Source organism: Schistocerca americana, chromosome 1 (assembly GCF_021461395.2).
Source record: "Schistocerca americana isolate TAMUIC-IGC-003095 chromosome 1, iqSchAmer2.1, whole genome shotgun sequence".
NCBI classification, from domain to species: Eukaryota; Metazoa; Arthropoda; class Insecta; order Orthoptera; family Acrididae; genus Schistocerca; species Schistocerca americana.
In genome coordinates, this window is record NC_060119.1 from 471,021,077 (window position 1) to 471,030,647 (window position 9,571).

Genomic DNA, 9,571 nt, shown 5'->3' on the forward strand with positions numbered 1-9,571 from the left:
TGATGTGTAAAATCGATTTCTTGATGTAAAAATTGTTTGGTGAAAAAATTATCCTGCAACCTCATAACTCACCATAGCGTTGCCCCATAAGATTGTCACTCTCTATCAATTTACTTTCCTCTTTCTAACCAGCCTGAATCCCGCGTTTAACTGTGCTCTGGCTGTCTCCCTACTAATATTCCTCGCTGCTCACCTCCCCCCCCCCCCCCTGCTCCACAATGAATAGGTTTCTGTAAAACCAAAGGGTGTCGCCCTGATAACCAGGACCCCTTGCACAAAAATGCTCTTATTCTCATGTCAACCCCAAATGCACCTGCCTCAGCATTCTTCATAACATCAAAATCATTTTGCATTTTATTTAGTTACAGCAATTTCCTGTAAGTCTACTACATAGAAACTAAAGCCACATAGTTTGGTTAAATGGAAAGAAAGAATAGAGAAAGTATGTGCAGCTAATATTTATGGTAATTGGTTATACGTCCTGACTTTCTCCTGTCTCTTGCCTTTCTCCATTTACTCACCGTTTCTTTGTCTATCTTCTTCTCCTTCCTTTCTCTCCATCTCCTTCTGCCTCCTCCATCTCCTCTTTTCCTCTTTCTATAACCATTTCCTCACACACCTCTGTCTATCTCGTCTTCTCTCCCCCCCTCCGGGTCCGGCGATTGGAATAGGTATTCCTGCCTGTCGTAAGAGGCGACCTAAGGGATTCTCACACGTTTTAGCCTTTAGGTGACGGTCCCCTGTAGTGTTTGACCTCCAATTTTCAAAATTATTTCGAAGAGCTATCCGATTGGGGAAGGGCGCCTTACATGATGCATCATGTCCATTGTGCCTTGAGATTTTCAGCCCATTTTCTCGCCATCGCACTGCAGTCCAGCTCATTCTCCAACCCTTGGTGGGCTTTCCAGTCAGTAGCCCACATTTTGGTTGAATGCCCCCTTCTTCTGGCTCTACATACTGAGTACAGACTTCCCCATTCTTTACCTTTAACGTTGCCTGACTATTCCAAGACGGTCGAACTGGTTCTCAGTTTCCTCCATTAAAGTGGTTTTTATTCTCAGTTTTAAGGTTTGTAATCTCTCTGATGTTGGGGCAGGGCGGTGAGGGTTGGGGTGTCTCCCACTGTAAGCTGTGTTTGGAGATTCCCGACTCCCCTCCTCTTTTCTTTCCCCTTTACTGTTTTTATCACTTTTTAGAATTGGTTAGTCTTCTTTTCCAAAACGCACTTCCACATTTTAGCGGTTGAACACTTTTAAATAGCAAGTGGTCTTTCCTCTACTGCATCGGAGGTGGGATGTTTCCTGCCTCTACCACAGCCTTGGGGTTTTCTCTCTTGCTGACTTCCCTCATTTTGTTTTTATCATTGATGACATGACTGCACTTTTAGGTTTTTAGCCTTTTATCTTTCTGACTATTCTGAGATGTCAAACTGCCTGAATGGACCACATTTTAAACAAGGGACTGATGACGTTGCTGTTTCGTCCCTTCAACCCCAATCAACCAATCCATCCCTTGGACGAGGACATCTTCCTGCATGCATTTCTCACCATGCACTATGCATTGTCGCTTTCTGCGCCGACGATGACCATGGACTTCTTTGCACTTCATATCCAGCATGGTAGCCAGTCCATGGTGGTGGGCCCACCATGTAACCTGTTGGTTGTAGCCCCATGACAACAAAGGGATCGCTCTGCTGATTCTTGCACCGTTAACTCCCCACGTATGCCAAGGAACAGATGCTAGTCATCCTAGGGCATCGGGACTCTGAGAAATGGCCATCCTGCCGGGTGGCCTTTGCTGTGGCAGGGTGGCGCCCGTGGGAGGGCCCCTGGTTGGAGTGGGTGGCATCAGGGTAAATAACACGTGATCAAGTGTACCGCATCATCACTTGCTGGTGATCAAACACCAGCAGACTCTAACCATTCCAAGACTCAGTACAATGCAAGAAAGGACAACCCAAAATCATTCCCCTCCCTAGCCACACCTTGGGAGGATCGCCAGGCTAAGGATGGCAGCGAACCTTACTCACCCTACCTCATATATACAAGAACTGATTTGGACTCCTTTTCGGCGAAGCCACAGTTTTTTATAGAGCATTTAGAGGACAAGTTTGCGAAGATTGGGGGCTCGTCCAAAATGCGACCTGGGTCAGTCTTGATAAAAACATCCTCTTCCCAATCACTGACTTTACTCGCTTGTAATAAGTTGGGGATGTTCCTGTTACCATTACGCCACATAAGAGAATAAATCTGGTCAAGGGTACTATCTTCCACAGGTACCTACTTTCGCAGTATGACGACGACCCGTGTGCGAATGTAGAGCGGCGAGGTATTCATTTCATGTGGCACGTCCATGGGGGTCTGAAGGATGGTCAGGTTGCCACTGGTGCTTCATCTTGGCCTTTGAGGGTGATACCTTACCTGAAAAGGTCAAGGTGATGGTTTACTGCTGTGAGGTCAAGCCATATATCCCTCCACCTACGTAATGCTTTAAGTGCTGGAAGTTCGGCCACATGTCTTCCCACTGTACATCCAGTGTCACAAGTCGAGATGTGGACGTGTATCACATCCCAATAATCCATGTGCCCTGCCTCCCATCTGTGTCAACTGCAGTGAGCATCATTCACCTTGCTCGCCAGATTGCAGGATTTTACAGAAAGAGAGAAAAGGTACCGTTCCTAGTTCTGGTTCTCCTGCCCTTTCCCCCTTGGCCACTCCCTGGGTGGAGGGACAGGCCCGCCGGCTTGGGGCTAAGTACTTTCCCCGCTATTTGGTCTGTTCTCGAACCGATAGGGGGACGTTCGCCACCTCCAAGCACATGTTCTTTGTTCAGCACATTGGGGACATCTTCGGGGAAATCGAGGCTCTCAGAAAGATGCGTTCGGGGTCCGTTCTTATAAAGACCACCTCCGCCACACAGTTGGCGGCGCTCCAGGCGTGCGACCGCCTAGGGGACATCCCAGTGTCCTTTGTCCCGCATCTGGCACTAAATAGGACGCAGGGGGTTATTTTTCATCGGGACCTCCTGCTGCAATCTGATTAGCTCATGGCCAACCTGGAGCGCCGAGGCGTGCATTTCGTCCGGCGAGTCCAGCGCGGCCCCAAAGACCGTCGCATCGACAACGGGGCCTTTATCCTCGCCTTCGAGGGGGACGTTCTCCCAGAGACGGTAAAGGTGATGTGCTACCGGTGCGACGTGCGACCTTACATCCCGCCTCCTACGCGCTGTTTTCGGTGTTTGCGCTCTGGGCACATGTCGTCACGGTGTGAGGCTGAGCCCCTTTGTGTCGACTGTGGACGTCCTCTTCGTGAGGAACATACATGCACCCCACCACCTCGGTGCGTTAATTGTCCTGGCATCCACTCGCCTAGATCCTCAGAGTGCCCCGCATATCAGAAGGAGAAGAAGATACAAGAACTCAAAACTTTGGATCGTCTCTCTTATTCTGAGGCCAGGAAGAAGTTTGACCACCTCCATCCCGTGCCGTTGACCACTTCGTTTGCCTCAGTTGTGTCCACTCCTTCCGCAGTAACCTCACCCCAATCCTCTGCCTCCTCCCACCATCCGGGGTCTCTGCCTCCACCTCCCAAATCCCTCCCTTCCAAATCCTCCTCCCCCATGGCCCCCGCCCCCTCTGCCCAGGGGCCACCCTTCGTCCTTCTCCCCCCCCCCCCGCTGCCTGAGAAGCGATCCTCTTCTCAGGCGTCCATCGGGGAAACGTTCAGGACCCCAGCTTCCGAGGTCCGGCGTTCCAAAACGGACCCCGCGGGTGAGGACCTTCTTCGGGTCCAGCCCACCATCCCTGTGCCTCCTCGGACTTCCAAGAAGGCCACCAAGAAAAAGTCTCTATCCCCCTCTCCACCCCGGCGCGTTTCGTCTGACGCTCCATCCGTGAGTCGCTGCTCCCGGCCGTCCTCAGTTTCGCCGGGACGCTCTGCTGCCAGCCGCTCAGCTGGCCTCTCGTCGGCAAATGATGCTGCCCCTCCTACACCACCAGGGACAGCGGCCGCAGCTGGCGACGACTCGATGGAACAGGATCCGCCTCGCGCCGGTTGTAGCGTTGTTCCGTCGAAACCTGGCCCTCTGCGGCCGTCGAGGTGACCAGCTCTTCCCCGGCTCGTTCCCCCTCTTTTTTGACTACCAATGGCCTTGTTACATTGGAACATAAGAGGTATTCGATCTAATCAGGAGGAATTACAACTGCTCCTCAACCTGCACTGTCCGCTCGTCCTTGGTCTCCAGGAAACCAAGTTGCGCCCGACTGACCGTATTGCCTTTACCCACTATACCTCGGAGCGGTATGACCTCACCCCTGTGGACGTATCCCAGCTCATGGTGTGGTCCTGTTGCTCGTTCGGGACGATGTCTATTACCATCCCATCCCATTGACCACCCCACTCCAAGCAATAGCTGTCCGTATTACTCTTTCTCCTTTTACTTTTTCAGTTTGTACCATCTACACTCCATCGTCATCCGCTGTTAATCGGGCTGACATTATGCACCTGATTGTTCAGCTTCCCCCGCCGTTTTTATTGTTTGGCGACTTCAATGCCCATCATCCCCTTTGGGGCTCTCCTGCATCCTGTCAAAGAGGCTCACTCTTGGCGGATGTCTTCAACCATCTCAATCTTGTCTGCCTCAATACTGGCGCCCCGACTTTCCTCTCGGACTCTACTCATACCTACTCCGACTTGGACCTCTCGATCTGTTCTACCACTCTTGCCCGTCGGTTCGAGTGGTATGTCCTTTCTGACACCTATTCGAGCGACCACTTCCCCTGTGTCGTTCGTCTCCTGCACCACACCCCATCCCCACGTTCTTGGAGCTGGAACATACCGAAAGCTGACTGGGGACTTTACTCCTCCCTGGCGACCTTTCCGGACCACGATTTTCTCAGTTGTGACAGTCAGGTCGAATACCTCATGGCTGTTATTATCAATGCTGCCGAACGTTCCATTCCTTGTACTACCTCTTCTTCACGTCGCGTTTCCGTCCCCTGGTGGAACGAAGATGTAGAGACGCTATCCGTGCTCGACGACGTGCTTTACGCACCTTTCGCCGCCATCCTACGTTGGCGAATTGTATTGGATGCAAACGACTCCGAGCGCAATGCCGTAGAGTCATCAAAGACAGCAAAAAAGCTTGTTGGGCCTCTTTCACCAGCTCCTTTAACAGTTTTACTCCCTCTTCTGTCGTATGGGGTGGCCTGCGTCGGCTGTCGGGCATTAAGGCATTGGTACCTGGCCTGACCTCAGGTAATAAGGTCCTTGTTGATCCTGTGGCTGTCTCCAACGCCTTCGGCCGGTTTTTCGCGGAGGTTTCAAGCTCCGCCCATTACCACCCTGCCTTCCTTCCCAGGAAAGAGGCAGAAGAGGCTCGGCGACCTTCCTTCCACTCGCTGAATCTGGAAACTTACAATGCCCCCTTTACTATGCGGGAACTCGAACGTGCACTTGCACTGTCCCGGTCCTCTGCTCCGGGGCCAGATGCCATTCACGTTCAGATGCTGGCACACCTTTCTCCGGCGGGCAAAAGCTTCCTTCTTCGTACCTATAATCGCGTCTGGACCGAAGGTCAGGTCCCCATGCGTTGGCGTGATGCCGTAGTTGTTCCTATACCCAAACCCGGGAAGGATAGACACCTTCCGTCTAGTTACCGCCCCATTTCTCTTACAAGCTGTGTCTGTAAGGTGATGGAGCGCATGGTTCATGCTCGGTTAGTTTGGATTCTTGAATCTCGACGGCTACTTACCAATGTCCAATGTGACTTTCGTCGCCGCCGCTCCGCTGTTGACCACCTTGTGACCTTGTCGACATTCATCATGAACAACTTTTTGCGAAGGCGCCAAACGGTAGCCGTGTTCTTCGATTTGGAGAAGGCTTATGATACCTGTTGGAGAGGAGGTATCCTCCGCACTATGCACAGGTGGGGCCTACGCGGTCGCCTGCCCCTTTTTATTGATTCCTTTTTAACGGATCGAAAGTCTAGGGTATGTGTGGGTTCCGTATTGTCCGAAGTCTTCCTCCAGGAGAACGGAGTGCCTCAGGGCTCCGTCTTGAGCGTAGCCCTTTTTGCCATTGCGATCAATCCAATTATGGATTGCATTCCACCTAATGTCTCAGGCTCTCTCTTTGTCGATGACTTCGCGATCTACTGCAGTGCCCAGAGAAGATGCATCCTGGAGCGCTGCCTTCAGCGTTGTCTAGACAGCCTATACTCATGGAGCATGGCAAATGGCTTCCGGTTCTCTGAAGAGAAGACGGTTTGTATCAACTTTTGGCGATATAAAGCGTTCCTTCCGCCATCCTTACATCTCGGTCCCGTTGTTCTCCCATTCATGGAAACAACTAAGTTTCTAGGGCTCACGTTGGACAGGAAACTGTGTTGGTCTCCACATGTCTCTTATTTGGCGGCCCGTTGTACACATTCCCTTAATGTCCTCAGAGTTCTTTGTGGTTCATCTTGGAGAGTGGATCGCACTGTCCTACTTCGCTTGTATCAGTCCATAGTCCGATCGAAGCTGGATTATGGGAGCTTCGTCTACTCGTCTGCTTGGCCATCCCTCTTACGCCGTCTCAACTCCATCCACCATTGGGGGTTACGTCTTACGACCGGAGCCTTCTACACTAGTCCCGTCGAGAGTCTTTATGCTGAAGCTGCCGAATTACCATTGACCTACCGGCGCGATGTACTGCTGTGTCGGTATGCCTGCCGGCTGTTGTCTATGCCCGACCACCCCTCTTACCAGTCCTTCTTCGCCGATTCTCTCGACCGTCAGTACGGGTTGTATGTGTCTGCCCTGCTGCCTCCCGGATTCCGCTTCCGTCGCCTGCTTCGACAATTGGATTTTGCCCTCCCTACCACCTTCAGAGAAGGTGAAAGCCCGACACCACCTTGGCTCCAGGCTCCGGCTCATATTTATCTCGACCTCAGCTCACTCCCGAAGGAGGGTACTCCGGCTGCAGTGTATTGCTCACGGTTTGTCGAACTTCGTGCTCGGCTTGCCGGTCACACCTTTATTTACACCGATGGCTCCAAAACTGACGATGGTGTCGGCTGTGCCTTTGTCGTCGGGGCCGCCACCTTTAAATACCGGCTCCTCGATCAATGTTCGAGCTTTACGGCCGAACTTTTTGCTCTCCATCAGGCCGTTCAGTATGCCCACCGCCACCGCCATTCATCGTATGTACTCTGCTCTGACTCACTCAGTCCTCTTCAGAGCCCTGGAGCTCCCTATCAAGTCCATCCCTTGGTTCAACGGATACAGCAGTCCCTCCATTCTTTCGCTGATAATGGTTCTCCTGTCAGCTTTCTGTGGGTTCCCGGACATGTAGGAGTGCCCGGGAATGAGGCTGCAGATGCTGCAGCCAAGGCTGCAGTCCTCCTGTCTCTGCCAGCCTCCCATTGTGTCCCGTCGTCTGACGTTCTTGGGGATGTTTGTAAGAGGCTTGTGTCGTTGTGGTGGGATGCTTGGTCATCCCTGCAAGGAAACAAGCTCTGGGCAGTAAAACCGCTCCCAACTGCTTGGACAACCTCGTCCCGACCATCTCGGCGAGAGGAGGTCCTTCTGACCAGGTTGCGGATTGGGCATTGCCGGTTTAGCCACCGCTACCTGCTCTCCGGTGACCCAGCTCCGCAGTGCCCTTGTGGTCAGGCATTAACAGTGCGCCATGTTTTATTGTCGTGTCCCCGCTTTAGTCAATCTCTTGTTGTCCTGTCCCTGCCATCTACTTTACCGGATATTTTAGCTGATGACGCTCGAGCAGCTGCTCGTGTTCTGCGTTTTATAACTTTGACTGGCTTGTCCAAAGACATCTAACCTTTTTACTTATTTTATCTGCATCTTTGTCAGGTCTTTCTGTTGTCTCCCCCCTCCCCTTGAGTTTTACTAGATTCCATGTGCTCTAACAACAGTTACTGGGCGCTAATGACCTCAGTAGTTGAGCGCCCTTAAACACCACAAAAAAAAAGAAAATCCTCCATCGCGAGGACCCACCTCGGTGTCGCTGTGGCTCACGAATGACGGTCGTCCTCTTGCTGGACTGCCCACTTTCCGCCGCTCTGAGGAGGACTTTTTAACTTTCCCAGCACCCTACCTTCGATGATGGGCGACAATGCCTCAACAGCAGCTTTAGTTTTACGTTTTATTCGTGAGGGTGAGTGTTATCATTTTCTCTGAGTTTTACTGTTTGTCCTCCACCCTATTGCTTTCAGGGTGGGGATTTTAATGTGTTGCAGAGTGGCTGGCGTTTACTTTTTATCCACATGGTCAGCCAGCCATGGTAACCTGCTTTCTTGTTTTAACCTCTTCTACCTGTTTCTTGCTTCTTTGTGGTGGTCTTGTCCCCTTTTGCCCATCTAAGTGTTGTTGCCCTCCAGTTGCTGTGGTTTTTCCATTCATTCTGTTTTGTGTTGTAAGTCTCATTGTCTTATTCACACCCTTGTGGCATTGTTTCCTTCGGAAGAAGGGACTGATGACCACGAGGTTTGGCCCCTTCCCCCCTTTTAAAAAGAAAACTAACCAAATCCACTAGCGTCTCTGGAATCCTGCGGGTAGTGGTCAGAGTGTGTCCACCTAGCTTGTGTGGCTGCTCCATGCTCTTCTTGATCTCATCAAGTTGTAAACATGTGACCTTCATAAAAGATAACCTCAAAACAAGTTCAAACTTGAATAAGCATGATGGAACAAAAGGAAAGAAATCCACTACCCTAGACATCAGTCTCTAGACTGAATTTTCCTGGTGATCAGGTTCTGTGGGACCAGAAATGTCAGGCGCAGAAGAGTCTAAGCTTCTCATAATCTCAAAGACCAAAACAGAAACTTCGCAGGAACTCTCAACACAAACACTCTCTCCAAAGTAGGTAAACTTAAACAACTCAAAAATACTATGGAAAAATTCCACGTAAATATCCTTGTGATTCAAGAAACATGATTTACTGGTGAAAATCATATTGATTCAGGAAACTTCAGAATCTACAAAGGAAAACCTGCAGTCCAGCTGAACAAGGGACCCAAACAATTTGGCACAGCTTCTGTTGTGCACAAATCAATTATAGATTCAGTAATAACTTCCATTCAAAATCAGAAAGAGTCTCCCCAATCTCAGTAAAATCTGGAAATAAGGCATACACACTTATAAATGCACATACCACCAAATATGATTACAATAGAAAACATCCACAGGTAATATATGACTTCTGTAATATTTTGGAGGAAACCTCAAATAAAATCCCTACTCATGACGTGAAAACTGTGGTGTCACCGCCAGACACCACACTTGGTAGGTGGTAGCCTTCAAATCGGCCGCGGTCCGTTGGTATACGTCGGACCCGCGTGTCTCCACTATAAGTGATTGCAGACCGAGCGCCGCCACACAGCACTCGACCCAGTTGTACAACCGACTTTGCTAGCGATGGTTCACTGACAAAATACGCTCTCATTTGCCGAGACGATAGTTTAGCATAGCCTTCAGCTACGTCATTTGATACGACCTAGCAAGGCGCCATTATCAGTTAATATTGATATTGATTCATGTACCGTCAAGACCGACGTCCTTCATTAACGGATTAA